This window comes from Prionailurus viverrinus, chromosome A1, assembly GCF_022837055.1.
Source record: "Prionailurus viverrinus isolate Anna chromosome A1, UM_Priviv_1.0, whole genome shotgun sequence".
NCBI lineage: Eukaryota > Metazoa > Chordata > Mammalia > Carnivora > Felidae > Prionailurus > Prionailurus viverrinus.
In genome coordinates, this window is record NC_062561.1 from 85,136,349 (window position 1) to 85,157,456 (window position 21,108).

The 21,108-nt window shown below is 42.8% G+C and overlaps 1 long non-coding RNA gene across 2 annotated transcripts in view; it reads left to right on the plus strand.

Moving 5' to 3' along the window:
* Positions 1-21,108, plus strand: part of LOC125168005 (uncharacterized) — a 94,091-nt gene that overhangs the window by 58,039 nt on the left and 14,944 nt on the right. The window contains exon 3 of one of the 2 annotated variants that reach the window (XR_007153025.1): positions 7,665-7,801. The exons of the other annotated variant lie outside the window; for it this stretch is intronic. This is a non-coding gene — a long non-coding RNA (uncharacterized LOC125168005). The remainder of the gene's footprint in view (positions 1-7,664; positions 7,802-21,108) is intronic. 2 annotated transcript variants of the gene reach the window in all.

Genomic DNA, 21,108 nt, shown 5'->3' on the forward strand with positions numbered 1-21,108 from the left:
CTTCTCATTAGAGTGTTAACCTAGGGTGTTAACCCTTTCTTTGTGTAGAGTAGAGTTGCTGACATATATATCATTTTTCCCTATGAAGACCTTCTTTAAGATACATTGTAAGGAACATTTACTGTTAGCAATCCCAGTTTCTGTTTATATTAGAAAGACTTTATGTCTCCATCACTATCAAAGGAGAAATGTATTTGATGCAGAATTCATCCAATTCATTTTTTCTTTCAACACTTCAATCCCACTCTCCTCTTGCTTGCATGGTTGTTGAAGATAGATTCAAAATAATGCATACCAGTTCCTCTACAGGTACAACTTTTTCCCCTCTGGCTCCTTTCAAGCTTTTTTTTTTTGTCTTGATTTACTACTCCCTGAATGTGCTTTCAAAGGTATTGATCACTTCATATGTATCTTGTGCTGACATTCCTGGACCTGTGGGTTCATACATGTTGAAGTTCTCAGCCCTAATTTCTTGAAATGTTTCTTCTGCCCCTTCCTTCCTTCCTTCCTTCCTTCCTTCCTTCCTTCCCTCCACATTCCTCACTTCCCCCCATCCTTCCTCTCCTGTTTTCTTTATAGAGATGTTACAATTTTATTATTTTCCATTTTCTTCTGTCATTATTTTCTTCTTTAGTTTGTAAAGCTTCAAATGGCATGTTTTCAACTGACAGATTCTTCCTTCATTTGTCTCCCAACTATCCACAAGCCCATCTAAAGTATTCTTCATTTCCATTATAGTGTTTATTTCTACTGTTTCCTTTACATTCAATAGAATTTCCATCTCTCTCCTCACATGGCTAATTACACCTTTTCCATTGGACCAATTAAGGTTTTAATTATATGTTAAATCCATAGCCTAATAACTCCCTGCTCTCTGTCATAATCCAAATCTGATTATTATGATTGCTGTATTTCTTCAAACTGTTACCTTTTGATTTTAACAGGCATTGTATTTTTTTTTATTGAAAGCTGGACATGAGATGTTGGGCAAAACCAACTAAAATAACTTGCTCTCTAATTGAGGTGTTTTTTTTTTATATTCTAGGAGCTAATCTATGTTCACAATTCACTGCTAGGATAGGTATACAAGCTACCATTTCCTTTGGGGTCCTTTGTTTATTTGAAGGTTTTTTGCTGTTATTCACTTTGTCTACCCTGTGTGCTTTGGGTTTCTTTTGATACATCTTCAGTAAGTCTTAAACATGGAGTTCTTCAGTTAAAATCTCATTTTGATACAGGAGCCCTCTTCATGCAGCATAAATGTATAGGAGAAGGGGCATATTGTTCTATGATGAGATCTCGGTCTTTAAGTAAGCCTGTGTCCTTGGGATTTGACAATTACAGTGCTTCTCAGAATTTTGCATTCCATGGGGTGAGAGGATTCAAGTGGGAGCTGGAGTTTAGTCCCTTCCTCTGTATGGAAACTAGAGGGACTTGATTTGGGCATCCCCTTTCCTGAGGACAATTATGCTCCAGTCACACCAAAGTTGGTTGCTCTCCTAAAACAGTTTCTTTGAGTGAAGGCTTCCTTAATGAGAACAGAGGGCGCTGGGTGTGTTTCAGAATGGTTGCTTCTCTTATACCTGGTCCAAAGTTTGATGGACTTTACTTTGACTTTCACTTGAGAATGTGGAGGGGCTACTGGAGGTAAATCATGGAAGTGTGGAGGCCCCACATTCTGTGCCCCTGGAGATTTGCCCTTTGCAGCTTGTGCACACTGAGCCTCCAGAAATTCATCATTCAGAGTGGAAATATTGCACCCCAGATCCTTGCTCCTGAAGAAGCCTCCGCTCCCGAGTCTCTGACTCTTCTGTATTCACCCATCTGTCCAATTATTACAATGATAGTTTGCCCTGTGAGATAATTTCTCTGTCAGATTTAGAAATTGCTTATTTTAAGGTTGTTCTGCTTTTCTTTTGTGGTGAGGACAGGAGCGATGATGTCTTACCTGCATACATATCAGACCACAAACTAGAAGTCTTTCTCTCTCTTTTTTTTTTTAATTAAAAACTTAACTAATTTTGGCTTGGTTCCTGTTAAGATGGCTCCCTTTCATCCCTATTGTTGCAGGAAGGAGGAGAAGAATGGAGGGAGTACTGATATTCAACTTAGGATGTCACAAATCCCACAATGGCAAGCTAGAATTAACTCCTTCCATTGTCTCCCCAGCCCAGAGGTTTCCCACCAGGACCATAACATGTAGATGAGAGGTGTACATAGGTGATTTGCCTAGGACTTTCAAGCAACAATGTTAAAAAAAATGAAATTGCTACATAGACAAGGCTTTTAGTCTTGGAATCTTGTGTAGAGTCCATTAAATGTGGACTCCTGCTGACAATTTGAAACGGTAGAAGAGGTTCCTCATTAGACTGGTGTTTGAGAGGTACCAATTCCAATAAGCATGGATGAATGTCCCTGTTTAGTCCTCCCTCGGGCTCTTGGTATCTTCCAACTGTTAACCTTATACTCCAAACACAGACATTTAAAACAAAGGATTGCTACTTTCTGTAATTCATTAGTTGAGCCACAGGAAGTTTTAATTAGGTCTTTCTCCCATGTTGTCCCTCGTGCTTTTCCACACTTGATTTACAGAGCACACACACTGGAGAATTCTGAAGATGAACAAGAACCAGGATTTATGACAAATATGGAGAAGAAACCAGGGTCCTGGGAAGAACAAAGGCAGAAGGGAGGGGTCAAATATAGGTCAAAGATCCAGATCTGGAACTGTGGGAAAAAGGAACCTGGTCCTGTGTCTACCATGCTAAAGGCTCCAACCACAAAAATCAAACAACAGCCTCAAACTGCCCACTTTTGTGCATGCTGTGCTGCGAGCCCCTAATTTTCTCCAAGATCACAGAGGTCAGCAGTAGATATGCATTTCAAATTGAAACAAGGCTCATATGTAGTTCAGCCCAGGAGGAAGGTGGATATTGGCCAATTCTAAAGGAAGTGGTTCCCCAAGGCCAGCATTCTCCTCTTAGACCCTAAGGAAGTAGGTCCTGACCTGGAGAGAAATGTCATGGTACATAACCCAGCATTTTGTGTCTAAGCAAGCCCTGGACAGGTAATGAGGGGTACTCTTGGTAAGGTTCTCCTCACTGTGTTTACCAATGGAGAAGGGCCGCTAAGAGTAGGCGCTGGACAAACAGTTCTAAAGAGAGTCTTTCAGACAGTGGTGCTGGGCCCCAACCTTTAAGTCTGGGGGCTCTGATGTGGCAAGGCCCTGGGGATATGAGCTTCGGGTAATACTGTCTCCTGAATACTGCAAGGGGGTCCTAAATGTTCAGGCCCATACTTAGCAAAATTGCAGTGTGATGCTCGGGGCCACACATGGTACTGTTGTGGTGATGAGTGCTCCAAAGTTAGAGTTCAGATGTGGGGCAGCCTCTCCTCCCTAAATCTATTGGTGCTATTCCCAGCCTGAAAAAGGTATGTTTTGTGGTGCTTACGGCAATGTTAAGGCCAGCACTGGTCACAGTCTTATGCATGGAGGCAACAGGAGTTATTCAGGGGCTGTGCCACAGGGGAATATAGCTAGGGTGGCAGCAAAGCCTGGATGGGTGCTGACGCCTGTACCCAAGGGAGAAGTAATAGGTGATAAATCATCAAAAGCTACCTTTGTGGTGCTGTCCAAGATTTACTGGCTTGGCTTTATATTTGGAAGTCAGCAAGGGCTATCTGGGTGTAAGGGGCTGAGGACAGTGAGTGTGAAGAGATGTCTGGAAGCATATTTGTCAGGGTGGAGAGGGGTCCAGTTAAGCCTGCTGCCTTTTGATGCAAAGGATACAGCCAGGCTGCCCCTGTAGCAGATTCCAGGGTGGCCATTGACCCTGGCAGAGCTACATTTTCCTGCATCTCTCCTGCTGCACATTCCCACTGGTGGCTGGAAGGACAGGAGGAGCAGGAGCAGTCCTGCAGCGAGCAGGGGGAGTCCCTGGAAAGATGCTTAGCCCACGGTCCCAAATGGGCACACACTCACCCTACAGTGCACTATTGATGGTCTGGAGTGCTGCTTACTCCTCAGAGTCTCAGTTATCAGCTGTGCCCACTCAAGGTGTGGTGGCCATCTTGCAGGGTCCTGTTGTCCCCAGGAGTCACAGTCTTCTCTGTTCATTGCAACCCAAAAATATTTTGTTTGTATGGCCTTAAAGTGTCAGGTGCATGAGAGGAGTTCCTCCAGCATTGTTTCTTTTCCAATTTTACTTACGTATTATCTTGGCCTGGTTCTTCTTCTGGGCCACCAACGAAGTTGTTGCTGGGGACCCAGGGCACTCCCGGTTCACTTACTGTGAGGTCTTCTACAGCATCTGGAGCATCTTAGACAAGATCCATCTATTTTCTTTTGCAGCTTCAGGAAACATCAGGAGGAGCTGTATGAGATCATGTGGCGTGTTGTTTGGGGCAGATCTTAGAACAGGTCTAGGGTTTATTTTGGAACATGCCTTTTGAGGTCTTGGGGTGGAAGTTTTCCTGCAGAACCCATGGCTGGCATGAAGGAAGAGACCCTTCTATGGTTTTCCCAGGGCTGAATGAAATCTACATCCCAGTGTCATCAGAGCCCTTCCCTGATTGTCCTACATTTTTGACTGCTGAGTCATTCTCCTGCTTTGCTGTCCTATTCTCACTCTCTTTGAGAGCTGTCAACATGCCCTGCTTTCAAGGACCCTGGCACACATGGGCATGACTTTACACACACTGACTGCAGGACATGAGTGTGTTTGGAATAGACAGTGTGGACTTCTCTGATGTACTTGCCTACAGATTGAGGCAGAATCTACAGAATCTGAAACTCATATTGGGAAGTGGTACCCTGAGGTAACTCCATATCTCCCAAGGGTTATTGGAGGTTCAGGGGACTTTAGGACACTAGAATCTCCCAATTATATAGGGATCCTACAAGCCCCCTCCCCATTGATACTGTGTCTACTACGTGCCCCCAGGGATGCACAGCTGAGCAAGTTGAGCTGTCCTGCTTGCATGAGCCTCGGGGACTTTGTTATGTTCTCTCAACTCCTGGATGTTTGAAGGGGGTGATCAAAAACTGCCCAATGTCTCATCCCCACTATTGATGTTCTGGGGAAGCTCTTGGGTGATTTAAGCAGGTTGGGAATACAGGGCTGGGTCTTGCGGAGTGAGATGAGGAATAACTCCTGGGGCTCTCTTCTCATACAGTTTAGTGCATATACCTCCTGGATTTCTGCCCCCCATGGTCCCTTACTGGGAACCACAGCACTCCTTCTATGTTCAGCAGCTGCTGGTGGAATGATAGCCCAGCCACTTCAGGACCTTGTATAGATTGAATTCAGGTTCCTCAGGGAATGGGCTTAGGATATCCTTCAGTACCTACAGGGATTATGGCATTATTCTTATCTCCTCTTTATGGTCCCAAGCCTGGGCAACATCCCAGGTTTTGGCTGGTTTTCCTGAAATGCCATGTAAGCTATGGAAGAGATGAGAACATGTGCCCGTGTTTTCCTTACCCCCTTCATGACAAACTCACCACATTTGCATTTGCTCCTCTTGTGACTGAAAACCTGCTTCCCTGCTTTTAGTCATAAGTCTAGCAAAGGGGGGCTTCTTGGGAGCTGAAAGGAATAGCAGAATCCAGCGTGACCATATCTATCCATGCAGGAAACACACAGTGATGGCACCCAGGTAGATCCACACATCCTGAGGCAGCTCCAACAACTTGGGTTCAACCTTGCTGACTTCCAGACCCTCTCCATCCTGGGCCATTTGGAGTATTTTCTCCAGACTTCATGCTGCAGCACCAGGGTGACACTAAGTGTCCAGAGGGACACTAAGAAAAGGACTGGGGGTTTCTTCAGATGGTTTTATACAAGCTTCAGATGGAAGGCCTCAGTGCCTATATGAGACCAGGCATTTTAGGATGGAAATTATAAAAGGAGAGAATGAGAAGAGCTCCAAAGAATTGCTTATGAATGGCAGAGAGAGTTTGTGTAAGACATGGAGAAGGAGATTTATTACAGGCACCATGTTGCTCTTTCTGTTTGAATCCTTGCCATCCTTGGAGTTGCCTTCCTTTGGACAGGGAATCAATGAAGTTCAGTGGCTAATGAAAAGGGCAGTGAAGAGATGGTGGAGGTGAGAACCCATGGCCCTCTGCTCTTGGAATGATGGATCCTGATTAAAGGGTGATGGGTCTTCAGTTGTGAGTCCTCTGGATCTCAGGCCCTTCACCACTTCAGGCGAGGAGTGGGTCTCATATGTAACACTCAATTGTTCCATCACAGGTTTTCTCCTTGACCAGGAATTAAGACTGTATCATCCTGACCATTTTCTTGCAGTCACTGTCCCCATGACTGTGCAGGACTTTGCCTGGGTCCCTCCTTGATACTCACATCCATGTTCCCCTTCCTCCTTTCCCAGATACACTCCATTTCCTTTCCTATGCCAAACTCCAGACTTATATGGTTCTCAAATATGAGGAAAGATGGATGACTTCCTGGCACCACTAAATCAATCCCTGGTCTATCCTGTTTGGGGAGCACCCGTCATGCAACTGAGAGGGAGAGAGTACTGACAGTGCCCACATATCCAGTTCCTGTTCTGTCACTGAGATGACCTTCCTTGGGACACACTTTATCCAAAAACAGCCTCAATATTTCCCTTAACCTTTGCAGAGAATGAGTGGAAATGAGAGGACAGTATTGACTCCAATTACCCAGAATCTCTACATGAGACACCGGAAAGTGTCCCACAGTGGGGCCACAGAAACACATGGTAACTTCCAGGGATCTCACTAGTCCTTGAGGGAAACAATGGAGGGCTTTTTCCCTGGGATGGAGTAAGGAATGGTTGCAGAGAGGGCATGACCATGGTGTATGGGGATAGGAGTGGCGCTGTGAAGCAGGAAAAGTGGGTTCAGAGAGGTACGATGACCCGATGGCCCTGCCACCCAGATAGATGCTTTGTCCTACACCTAACCACTGCAGTGTGACAGGGCAACAGTGCTGTGACAAGTATGTGAAGCAGGCCCAGCATGCCCTTCACACAGGCCTCTAGAACACCTGCTGGAAATGGAACATCTCCAGGGAAGCTGCTCAGGGCTCTTTCTCATGGAAGCACATTCACACATCAGATTCCACAGGGGTGTGAATGCTGTCATGAGCTAAGGGACACGGCAGGATATGTAATGACCACAGAGGAAATCTTCTGGGACTTATCCAGCTCAGGGGGTGGTAATTCTGGTAGGGCAAACAGGACAGAAACGTGAAGGTTTGCTACAAGCCCTGTAGATTATGACAGAGAGGGTATACCTCTCATCCACCTCCTGGCTCAAACTAGAACTTAGTCTCCTGGTTCTCATATCTGGGAGAGGGATGTTTGTTGTCAGGTCATGTGTATTGTACTTCAATGACAAGGAAGACCCTAATCCCTCATGCACAGTTCCTGAAAGGTGCTAACCAAGGTGCTAGCCCTGTCAGTCCAAGGATTGACATTTGACAATGGTAAAGGGAGGGAAGCGCTGATTTGGTGGGAAATATGATTTAAAATAGCAAAGTAAGAAACGATGTTTACAAACACAGCTCCCTCAATGCGCATGGACACAATTTCATTTATAGTATGATTGTAAACTATGAAAAGAACAAATCAGGCTTCTACACCTGTTTCCCTTTCCTTTCTGGTTTCCTGGCCAGCTTCCTTGGTCTCCAGAACAGCAGCTGCAAACCCACTGTTCCTGAAGCCCTCGCCCTCTGCTCCTGAGTGCTGTCCCCTACCTTCAGAGTCTTCCTCTTCGCTGCTGGAGTCTGCTATGCTCTCCAGACACAAATCTGTAAGAACTGATTTGTATTAGAGATTCAAATATTAGAAATCTTGTTCTGAGTGAGAGGAGCTCACCCAACAGTCCCACTCAAGTTGAGGTTTCTGAGGGTCATACAGCATCTGCCTGAGCTTTCTATTCTGTTCTCAAATATTTATTGGGCTCAGTGGAGGCAGAGCCCTTAAAGAAATCATGGATCACAGTTTCAAATGTTCCCATTAGATGGAAAAACTGCCAAAATCACCTTCATACTATCATTTCTACATGCCCATTAGACTTTGCCTCTGTAAGTGTCACATCCAGAAATTCCAACTCAAATTCCAAGTTGAGATGTGGCTAGTGTGAGGAAACAATCAGAAGTTTTATGTTATTTATTATTTTAGTGTAGGGCACTGTGTTAAAGATTAATTGTGTAAAATTTATTTTAGACTGATTCCACCCTAAATCACAAAAAAACAAAGATGAAGAAGACATAACCTCTGCTCCTCTGCTCATTCCTCTGACAATTGTTGGCCAGATCTGATATTTGATGTGAAAGTAAGTAGTTCCTGGGCTCCTGCCAGGCACCATTTGAGGCCTTCAGACACCAAAAGAGGAAAGCCAACAGGCACTTTCTAGAAGAGTGACCACAGGTTCAATGAAACACCTATCAAAATCACAATATCACTTTCTAGAAATAGAAAACCCTAAAATACATATGGAAGCACAAAGTTGTCCACATAGTCAAACTATTCTGGAGAATGAAGAATAAGGCAGTGGCTCCATACTTGTGGACAGGAAAACACATTAGAAATCTGCAGAAAGCAAACACTATGGTAGTGGGATACTTAATAGGAGGATAGACCATGGAAAAGAATAGAGTCCCCACAACCTATAAAAGAAAATGTTTCCAAGTCTTCTATCAGAAAAAAAGTGTTTATTTGCAAAATGGGAAGAAAGGGAAACTAACTAATTTGAGAATGGGGAAAAGACTTGAATAGTCATGGCTCCAAGGGAAAACAAAATCAATGGGCAGCAGATTTAGGAAAAGATACTGACATAACTAATCATGAGGGAAATGCAAATGCAAGGATAATGAGATATCTCTTCATCTGTTAGCACAGCTAGGATCCAAACCAAAAACCAAAAAAATGGGTGTTGGGAAGGATGGGGAAAATTTTAAGCACTGACTGTGGTTAATCGTAATTTAAAAGGGAAGCCATCATAGAAGACTGTCCTGAGTTTACTCAAATAATGGCAATTAGAACTCACATAACATCCAGTAATCATTCATCTGAGTATACAACCAATGAAAATGAACTCATTATGTCAAAGTTGTACCTGTGATCCCATATTCATCACAGTATGTACACCATAGCCAGTATATAGAAATTTTAGTACAGTGCCCATCAACACAGGAATTTCAAAGAAAAAGTGATATATTCATATGGCATGATATTATTTACCTTTTAGAGGATGAGGACATCCCATGATTTATGGATGCAGAAAGTCCTGGAAGACATTCATCTAAGTGAAATAAGCCAATCTCAGGAAAACAAATACTGTCTGTCTGCACTTACATGAGGATTGGAAAATAGTCAAGGACTCCTAGTAGCAGAGTGCAGATGGGGGGTTGCCAAGAGATTGGGGAGGAGGAAATGAGGTGTGGCTATTCCATTCTTGTGGAGAATTTCTCCTGTTACATAGAAGAGTCTGGAAACATCCTGCACAACCCTGTGTATCAATTTAACAATAATGCACTATCTTCATGGAAACATGTCATGTTCCCTGTGTTTTACCACAAAAATATAAATAAAGTATAAATTTAAAAAGGTGCATTTCCCTTCCCTTATGTTCATCTGTTTTGTCTCTTAAAGTCCTCATATGAGTGAAGTCATATGATTTTTGTCTTTCTCTGACTAATTTCACTTAGCATAATACCTTCCAGTTCCATCCACGTAGTTGCAAATGGCAAGATTTTATTCTTTTTGATTGCCGAGTAATACTCCAGCTAACTAATTTGGAGGTAAATTTTTTTTTATGAAATTTATTGACAAATTGGTTTCCATACAACACCCAGTGCTCATCCCAAAAGGTGCCCTCCTCAATACCCATCACCCACCCTACCCTCCCTCCCACCCCCCATCAACCCTCAGTTTGTTCTCAGTTTTTTTTTTTTAATTTTTTTTTCAACGTTTATTTATTTTTGGGACAGAGAGAGACAGAGCATGAACGGGGGAGGGGCAGAGAGAGAGGGAGACACAGAATCGGAAACAGGCTCCAGGCTCTGAGCCATCAGCCCAGAGCCTGATGCGGGGCTCGAACTCACGGACCGCGAGATCGTGACCTGGCTGAAGTCGGACGCTCAACCGACTGCGCCACCCAGGTGCCCCTGTTCTCAGTTTTTAACAGTCTCTTATGCTTTGGCTCTCTCCGATTCTAACCTCTTTTTTTTTTTTCCTTCCCCTCCCCCATGGGTTCCTGTTAAGTTTCTCAGGATCCACATAGAGTGAAACCATATGGTATCTGTCTTTCTCTGTATGGCTTATTTCACTTAGCATCACACTCTCCAGTTCCATCCACGTTGCTACAAAAGGCCATATTTCATTTTTTCTCATTGCCACGTAATATTCCATTGTGTATATAAACCACAATTTCTTTATCCATTCATCAGTTGATGGACATTTAGGCTCTTTCCATAATTTGGCTATTGTTGAGAGTGCTGCTATGAACATTGGGGTACAAGTGGCCCTATGCATCAGTACTCCTGTATCCCTTGGATAAATTCCTAGCAGTGCTATTGCTGGGTCATAGGGTAGGTCTATTTTCAATTTTCTGAGGAACCTCCACACTGCTTTCCAGAGCGGCTGCACCAATTTGCATTCCCACCAACAGTGCAAGAGGGTTCCCGTTTCTCCACATCCTCTCCAGCATCTATAGTCTCCTGATTTGTTCATTTTGGCCACTATGACTGGCGTGAGGTGATACCTGAGTGTGGTGTTGATTTGTATTTCCCTGATAAGGAGCGACGCTGAACATCTTTTCATGTGCCTGTTGGCCATCCGGATGTCTTCTTTAGAGAAGTGTCTATTCATGTTTTCTGCCCATTTCTTCACTGGGTTATTTGTTTTTCAGGTGTGGAGTTTGGTGAGCTCTTTATAGATTTTGGATACTAGCCCTTTGTCCGCTATGTCATTTGCGAATATCTTTTCCCATTCCGTTGGTTGCCTTTTAGTTTTGTTGGTTGTTTCCTTTGCTGTGCAGAAGCTTTTTATCTTCATAAGGTCCCAGTAATTCATTTTTGCTTTTAATTCCCTTGCCTTTGGGGATGTGTCGAGTAAGAGATTGCTACGGCTGAGGTCAGAGAGGTCTTTTCCTGCTTTCTCCTCTAAGGTTTTGATGGTTTCCTGTCTCACATTTAGGTCCTTTATCCATTTTGAGTTTATTTTTGTGAATGGTGTGAGAAAGTGGTCTAGTTTCAACCTTCTGCATGTTGCTGTCCAGTTCTCCCAGCACCATTTGTTAAAGAGGCTGTCTTTTTTCCATTGGATGTTCTTTCCTGCTTTGTCAAGGATGAGTTGGCCATACGTTTGTGGGTCTAGTTCTGGGGTTTCTATTCTATTCCATTGGTCTATGTGTCTGTTTTTGTGCCAATACCATGCTGTCTTGATGATGACAGCTTTGTAGTAGAGGCTAAAGTCTGGGATTGTGATGCCTCCTGCTTTGGTCTTCTTCTTCAAAATTCCTTTGGCTATTCGGGGCCTTTTGTGGTTCCATATGAATTTTAGGATTGCTTGTTCTAGTTTCGAGAAGAATGCTGGTGCAATTTTGATTGGGATTGCATTGAATGTGTAGATAGCTTTGGGTAGTATTGACATTTTGACAATATTTATTTTTCCAATCCATGAGCAGGGAATGTCTTTCCATTTCTTTAAATCTTCTTCAATTTCCTTCATAAGCTTTCTATAGTTTTCAGCATACAGATCCTTTACATCTTTGGTTAGATTTATTCCTAGGTATTTTATGCTTCTTGGTGCAATTGTGAATGGGATCACTTTCTTTATTTGTCTTTCTGTTGCTTCATTGTTAATGTATAAGAATGCAACTGATTTCTGTACATTGATTTTGTATCCTGCAACTTTGCTGAATTCCTGTATCAGTTCTAGCAGACTTTTGGTGGAGTCTATCGGATTTTCCATGTATAATATCATGTCATCTGCAAAAAGTGAAAGCTTGACTTCATCTTTGCCAATTTTGATGCCTTCGATTTCCTTTTGTTGTCTGATTGCTGATGCTAGAACTTCCAGCACTATGTTAAACAGCAGCGGTGAGAGTGGGCATCCTTGTCTTGTTCCTGATCTCAGGGAAAAAGCGCTCAGTTTTTCCCCGTTGAGGATGATGTTAGCTGTGGGCTTTTCATAAATGGCTTTTATGATCTTTAAGTATGTTCCTTCTATCCCGACTTTCTCAAGGGTTTTTATTAAGAAAGGGTGCTGGATTTTGTCGAAGGCCTTTTCTGCATCGATTGACAGGATCATATGGTTCTTCTCTTTTTTTTTTGTTAATGTGATGTATCACGTTGATTGATTTGCGAATGTTGAACCAGCCCTGCAGCCCAGGAATGAATCCCACTTGATCATGGTGAATAATTCTTTTTATATGCTATTGAATTCGATTTGCCAGTATCTTATTGAGAATTTTTGCATCCATATTCATCGGGGATATTGGCCTGTATTTCTCTTTTTTTACTGGGTCTCTGTCTGGTTTAGGAATCAAAGTAATACTGGCTTCATAGAATGAGTCTGGAAGTTTTCCTTCCCTTTCTATTTCTTGGAATAGCTTGAGAAGGATAGGTATTATGTCTGCTTTAAACGTCTGGTAGAACTCCCCTGGGAAGCCATCTGGTCCTGGACTCTTATTTGTTGGGAGATTTTTGATAACCGATTCAATTTCTTCGCTGGTTATGGGTCTGTTCAAGCTTTCTATTTCCTCCTGATTGAGTTTTGGAAGAGTGTGGGTGTTCAGGAATTTGTCCATTTCTTCCAGGTTGTCCAATTTGTTGGCATATAATTTTTCATAGTATTCCCTGATAATTGTTTGTATCTCTGAGGGATTGGTTGTAATCATTCCATTTTCATTCATGATTTTATCTATTTGGGTCATCTCCCTTTTCTTTTTGAGAAGCCTGGCTAGAGGTTTGTCAATTTTGTTTATTTTTTCAAAAAACCAACTCTTGGTTTCATTGATCTGTTCTACAGTTTTTTTAGATTCTATATTGTTTATTTCTGCTCTGATCTTTATTATTTCTCTTCTTCTGCTGGGTTTAGGCTGCCTTTGCTGTTCTGCTTCTAGTTCCTTTAGGTGTGCTGTTAGATTTTGTATTTGGGATTTTTCTTGTTTCTTGAGATAGGCCTGGATTGCAATGTATTTTCCTCTCAGGACTGCCTTTGCTGCGTCCCAAAGCGTTTGGATTGTTGTATTTTCATTTTCGTTTGTTTCCATATATTTTTTAATTTCTTCTCTAATTGCCTGGTTGACCCACTCATTCGTTAGTAGGATGTTCTTTAACCTCCATGCTTTTGGAGGTTTTCCAGACTTTTTTCTGTGGTTGATTTCAAGCTTCATAGCATTGTGGTCTGAAAGTAAGCATGGTATAATTTCAATTCTTGTAAACTTATGAAAGGCTGTTTTGTGACCCAGTATATGATCTATCTTGGAGAATGTTCCATATGCACTCGAGAAGAAAGTATATTCTGTTGCTTTGGGATGCAGAGTTCTAAATATATCTGTCAAGTCCATCTGATCCAATGTCTCATTCAGGGCCCTTGTTTCTTTATTGACCGTGTGTCTAGATGATCTATCCATTTCTGTAAGTGGGGTGTTAAAGTCCCCTGCAATTACCACATTCTTATCAATAAGGTTGCTTATGTTTATGAGTAATTGTTTTATATATTTGGGGGCTCCGGTATTCGGCGCATAGACATTTATAATTGTTAGCTCTTCCTGATGGATAGACCCTGTAACTATTATATAATGTCCTTCTTCATCTCTTGTTACAGCCGTTAATTTAAAGTCTAGTTTGTCTGATATAAGTATGGCTACTCCAGCTTTCTTTTGGCTTCCAGTCGCATGATAAATAGTTCTCCATCCCCTCACTCTCAATCTAAAGGTGTCCTCAGGTCTAAAATGAGTCTCTTGTAGACAGCAAATAGATGGGTCTTGTTTTTTTATCCATTCTGATACCCTATGTCTTTTGGGTGGCGCATTTAATCCATTTAAATTCAGTGTTATTATAGAAAGATATGGGTTTAGAGTCATTGTGATGTCTGTATGTTTTATGCTTGTAGTGATGTCTCCGGGACTTTGTCTCACAGGGTCCCCCTTAGGATCTCTTGTAGGGCTGGTTTAGTGGTGACAAATTCCTTCAGTTTTTGTTTGTTTGGGAAGACCTTAATCTCTCCTTCTATTCTAAATGACAGACTTCCTGGATAAAGGATTCTTGGCTGCATATGTTTTCTGTCTAGCACCCTGAAAATCTCGTGCCAATTCTTTCTGGCCTGCCAAGTTTCAAAAGAGAGATCAGTCACGAGTCTTATAGGTCTCCCTTTATAGGTGAGGGCACGTTTACCCCTTGCTGCTTTCAGAATCTTCTCTTTATCCTTGTATTTTGCCAGTTTCACTATGATATGTCGTGCAGAAGATCGATTCAAGTTACGTCTGAAGGGAGTTCTCTGTGCCTCTTGGATTTCAATGCCTTTTTCCTTCCCCAGTTCAGGGAAGTTCTCAGCTATTATTTCTTCAAGTACCCCTTCAGCACCTTTCCCTCTCTCTTCCTCCTCTGGGATACCAATTATGCGTATATTATTTCTTTTTAGTGTATCACTTAGTTCTCTAATTTTCCCCTCATACTCCTGGATTTTTTTCTCTCTCTTTTTCTCAGCTTCCTCTTTTTCCATAACTTTATCTTCTAGTTCACCTATTCTCTCCTCTGCCTCTTCTAGCCGAGCTGTGGTGGTTTCCATTTTGTTATGCATTTCATTTAAAGCATTTTTCAGCTCCTCGTGACTGTTCCTTAGTCCCTTGATCTCTGTAGCAAGAGATTCTCTGCTGTCCTGTATACTGTTTTCAAGCCCAGCGATTAATTTTATGACTATTATTCTAAATTCACTTTCTGTTATATTATTTAAATCCTTTTTGATCAGCTCATTAGCTGTTGTTATTTCCTGGAGATTCTTCTGAGGGGAATTCTTCCGGTTGGTCATTTTGGGTAGTCCCTGGCGTGGTGAGGACCTGCAGGGCACTTCCCCTGTGCTGTGGTGTATAACTGGAGTTGGTGGGCGGGGCCACAGTCCGACCTGATGTCTGCCCCCAGCCCACTGCTGGGGCCACAGTCAGACTGGTGTGTGCCTTCTCTTCCCCTCTCCTAGGGGCGGGATTCACTGTGGGGTGGTGTGGCTCTTCTGGGCTACTTGCACCCTGCCAGGCTTGTGATGCTGGGGATCTGGCGTATTAGCTGGGGTGGGTAGGCAAGGTGCTCGGGGGCAGGAGGGGCAGGCTTAGATCGCTTTTCCTTAGGTGATCCACTTCAGGAGGGGCCCTGTGGCAGCGGGAGGGAGTCAGATCCGCTGCCGGAGGTTTGGCTCCGCAGAATAGCAGAGTTGGGTGTTTGCGAGGAGCGAGCAAGTTCCCGGGCAGGAACTGGTTTCTTTGGGATTTTGGCTGGGGGATGGGCGGGGGAGATGGCCTTGGCGAGCGCCTTTGTTCCCCACCAAACTGAGCTCTGTCGTCCGGGGGCTCAGCAGCTCTCCCTCCCTTTGTCCTCCAGCCTTCCCGCTTTCCGAGCAGATCTGTTAACTTATGACCTCCCAGACGCTAAGTCGCGCTTGCTGTCGGAACACAGTCCGTCAGGCCCCTCCGCTTTTGCCAGCCAGACTCGGGGGCTCTGCTTGGCTGGCGAGCCGCCCCTCCGCCCCGGCTCCCTCCCGCCAGTCTGTGGAGCGCGCACAGCCTCGCCGCCCTTCCTACCCTCTTCCGTGGGCCTCTCGTCTGCGTTTGGCTCCGGCGACTCCGTTCTGCTAATCCTCTGGCGGTTTTTTGGGTTATTTAGGCAGGTGTAGATAGAATCTAAGTGATCAGCAGGACGTGCGGTGAGCCCAGCGTCCTCCTAAGCCGCCATCTTGCCGTAAATTTTAAAAATTAAAAAAAAAATGCATTACAGTGGGAAGGGTAATAGAGGTTAATGGAGAGAAATTACAGGAAGCCTGTTTGTCCAGGTGCTGAAGATTTGTACACAGGTCTCACACCAACAAGGTGTCCCTGTCCTTTCTCATCCACATTCAACAAGGAGCCCAATACCGTGGTAAGTGTGGCAAGGTGAGCTCAGGTAATACAGGTTCTCCTGATTTTGACTCTTTGTAATGAACTGTCAATAATTGAAATTATGCTCTACAGATAAGATTTCTAGGACAACCTTGCTTCAACTAGGCAGTTTCTGGAGTATATAATAATATTTAAAAATGCGGTAATCTCTCTTTTTTTTTTGTTTATTTGTGGAAACAGGCATAAGGAAATCAAATTCTATCAAAATAGATATTTTTCAAAAGATTTAGCCTCTAAGTCGTAATTAGGTTCTATTTATATTCATATTGTCTTATGAGAACTACATTAAGTTTTTTACTTGCAAAAGCCTTCAGACTTCATCAAGCCCCTCGTTCCACTGGCAGATGGACAGGAATGTGTATGGGAATTCTCCCTTCACATTGGTGAGGTTCTCTTTCCCCACCTTGCAGTACAAAAATTACCCTGCGGTTCTCCTTGGAAGAAATCCAAGTGTTCACACTGATGTCCCAACTCTGAAGAAGACTTTGTTCATCTCTTTGAATTACACTTTTTGCCCAGCACACAGAATAACAACTAGGGTCAGTGGTGGGTGCCTGATTTTCCATCTGAGAAAGACAGATTTATCCTCAGCAACAGTATCCAAAGATAAATGTTAGATCCCATTCTAAGCAAGTGGATACAGAAGGAGTGGCTTCTTCCCAACTAGTCCTAGCAGTTCCTGCTTTCTCAGATTCCTACCAGATCTGGGTGTGGCAGGTGGCTTCCCCAAAAGCCACCTGCAGAGGGAAAAAAACCTGTCCCAGCACCCTGTGACTTGACTGACATTGGGAAGACTCATTGTGGAGCCTGAGATGAAGAGTGTTGTGTGTGAGTAAAGTGGCAAGACCAATCATGCCATGAGACCTACCAGGAGGTGAGGTCCTATTGTCAGACTCTGTGACAAATATTGTACAATGGGATATTTGTTTTCCTGGTACACTGGCATGTGTTGGGCACACAATGAACAAATTTAAATTGTACTATTTGAGGGCAGCTGGGTGGTTCAGTCAGTTAAGCAACTGACGTCAGTTCAGGTCTTGATCTCATGGTTCGTGAGTTTGAGCCCTTTGTCTAACTCTGTGCTGACGGCTCTGAGCCTGGAACCTGATTCAGATTCTGTGTCTCCCTCTCTCTCTGCCCCTTCCCCGCTCACACTCTGTGTGTGTGTGTCTCTTTCTCAAATATAAATAAATATATTTTTAAATTTCACTATTTGATACACTTTTATATGCATAAACAGTCATAATGTAATGGTGATGGGATTTTTTACTGAGATAGTCGACACCATTAATTGTAATGTTTAGGGAAGTATATGTACATCTAGGGAAACACATCATACACCAAACTCTTAAACACACACACACACACACACACACACACACACTGAGAGTTACAGCACATGGATTCACATGTAGACATACCTATTACCTGCACACAAACCTACACCACCTGATGGTAGTACCACTGCTTCCAGGGATGCTAGAATATGACCATAGGTATTTCCTGGAAAACCCCCTTAGACCTCCATGTGTCCAATTTTCATTCGAGCAGGAGCTGGAATCAGGGTGGCTATACACAATAAGCCTTCAAGAATGCACCACTTTCTCATCTTCCAGATCTCTCCTCACTAAGTGAATGACTCCAAAATACATACTGCTTTCATATTCCAGCACGGTGCTCTGCAATGTCAGAAAAGAAAACACTATGAGGATCAGATCATGCTGTGTTTTGTTTGCACGGGTCTTTTGTTATCTTAGTGACAGGAGCAAACCAGATGGAAAAGAACAGTAGAGGCTAGAGAACCCCAAAGCAAGAGCAGAGCAAACATAGACATTGAAAAAGGCATCAAATATTCCTACAGAGGTACGTCCCAAGTCTTTTTTAAAAAAGTTTTAATGTCTATTTATTTTTGAGAGAGAGAGAGAGAGAGAGAGAGAGAGAGAGAAACCGAGTGCAGTTGGAGGAAGGCAGAGAGAGAGGGAGACACAGAATCCGAAGCAGGCTCCAGGCTCTGAGCTGTCAGCACAAACACTTATGCAGGGCTTGACCTCATGCACCATGAGATCATGATCTGAGCCAAGGTTGGACACTTCACCGACTGAGCCACCCATGCACTACCCAAGTCGGTTTGGAAAAATGATATCCAGGAATTAAAATTGGCTGCTGGTGAACAGGTCACTATCTTGCAGATGGTAACTGATACTGCTATTTTTTAAATACCTTTGCAATCAGGTATCCATGGGTAATATACTGTCACTGGACATTCTCCCTATTAATTAAGTTGTATATACCAACAGATGTGCACATGATAAGAGTTTTATACGTTAATTCTATGTAAAGAGAAGTAAAGAATTCTTAATTCTTACACAAAGAAAGGCAAGCTTACCTTGGCAGTTGATGTGGTGTCTCCATCTCTGCTGTCAATGGAGACTACTTTCATTAGGTCATTGAGCTAACCTAAGAAGATACGCAGATAGTTTCAGGATTCCACTGGGACTGGTCAGGAATTGTTCCAGGGGCTTTCTTTGATGGGGTCATGGACACAAGTATATGGAGATTGGTGGTTAAGGAGTATCAACTGAACTGCTGCTGGGCCATCCTTGATAGATAAAGGAAGGTAATGGAAAGGAATAGGGAAGGAAATGGAAACAGAGCCTCTTAATTTTAGCTGCAGGGAATCTGATCAATGTTAAATATTGGAAACAAGGCAAAACACTGAGATGCATGCTATGTTTTGCTGATGGAGTCCTATGACTGTACTGCCTGTTTGAAGTTCAGGAAATGATCCTATGTTTGGACATTTTCAGGTCAATGTCTTTGTCTTGGTTGTGCAGGAGATATGCAACCAGGGTGGTGGGAACAATCCTCACTTCCAAGCTTTGCTCTGGATTCCTATTTACCAGTGTCACTTCAGTGTGCACTACAAACTTTGAGTACATCTTAAGGTTTATGATACTGTTATGAAATTGACTAGAAATCTTCCTGATTCTTCTCTTCTTAGACCCCAAATGAGAGATGCTCCTAGATGTGAAAGATGTTGGGCCATTTATTTCTCCTCTATCTCCATCTACAGAAAGGGAATATGAAACAAACTTTCAGGTGCAGCTGTGCTGAGTGAACAACATACTGTTGTAGGCAGTGTGTGCAGAGAGCATGACTTATAGTCCTGGAAATTGGACACCTGCATCGTTCTGTGTAAGTAGCACATATCTTCTGGAGAAACACACACTCCACACACCCACACACATATCACATAAACTCACACAGAAACAACCCACGACCCTCATACACAAAAACCACATCACCTAAAAGGCCTATGTGCTGTCAGGAACTATAGAACATGATTATATTGTTTTACCATACAATCCTTTTTTACTCACCAAACCCTACAATTCACTCCCAGCAGGAACCCAGAAATCAGGGAGTCTCTCCAGACCAAAACAGATGAAAAAGCCCCACCTTCATCATCAGCTAGTATTGTCCTCAAGAAGTCACCAGTTCTAGAATATGTATAATAAAGAGTTACTGTAGCCTCATCCTGCAATTACAGAGAAGGCAACGCTCCGAGGTTCACACCATCCTGTGCACAGGGTTTGCTCATGGACTCTATTCTCTTGGTGATGTTAGCAACTGGTTGGGATGCAGTTTTTGAGTCAATGACTTCAAACAATCATACAAAGGTGACCTGTGAAAAGGCTCCAGTTTTCAAGGTCACATCTCACTAGTCACTTTCATCAGCAAATATAAAATTCTTTTTTACAGAGGAAAATTATCTCCTGACAGATATTCACTAACATACAGTTTCTCACTGGTAGTGTAATTATTATTTCTTTTCCCATGACAAATCATGTCAGTTGGTGATAGAATCTCAGAAAGAACCATAAACTGCAGTAAATTGTATATAACCTCTTGGGTGGATATGCACAGAAGTTCATATCTTAATTCCATTGAAATTGAAGTAAAACAATAGTGCTCTTTCAGATACAGAAAATATCCTTATTTTCTATGGTAATTATGTAGTAATTATGTAGTAGTAATTATGGTAGTAGTAATTATGGACTGTGCTGCAGCTGGGCATTCTCTAGGGGGACAAAGGATTGCACAGAAGAGGAGCAGGAAAGACATCGGCAACAGGGCTTTTGTCTTTCTAGCAAAGATGATCCTGATGAAGGTGAGATAGTTAATGAAAATTGTGGAAACCTTGACATGCCTTGTCAGTCAAGATTGAGTCTCATAGCCTCTCTTGATTGCTTGAAGTCCACACAAGTTATCACTGTCTGCCTCTTTGAAAATATGTTCTTCCCCCAGAATCCCCATCATGTATTTGCTAGGATTTTGAATTCATCATATCTAATTTGGAATTTGTACTTGACGAAAAGCAACCTTGAATGTGAAGCTGTATTTCATCCTAGGAAAATAAGCCTCTTAAATTTCCACACTAATCATTTGTCATAGAGATTATTACATCTACAAACCTTGAAAATACTGACATCCCATCGGGTGAAAGGAAAAACTATCGATTCCCTTGATATACTCCTTCCACTTTTCCTTGGTCTATATAATTTATGTGTGTCCTGTAAGTTAGTGCCTGTCCATCATGGCCCACAGCATCCAACAAAAGAGAAGTTTGTTACAGAGTGGAGGCCTGGAATGAGCACTGAAAATCTCTAACATTGCTGTGCAGGAGGTTCGAAATAGGCGTTCTAGACATGTAGCTTACCACCCAGTTTTAGAGTTCCTATTTTAGAATGACCTATGGATGTGTGTTTGCAGTATTGTAGTATTTCTTTCCTTTTTGTTTCATGTTTACTTTTTTAGTTTGAGAAAATGCATGAAAGGGGAAGAGCAGAGAGAGAATGAGAGAGCATCCCAAGCAGGCTCTGTGCTGGAAGCACAGAGCTTGACACAGGTCTTGATCTCCAGAACCGTGACAACATAACCTGGGCTGAAATAAAGAGTAA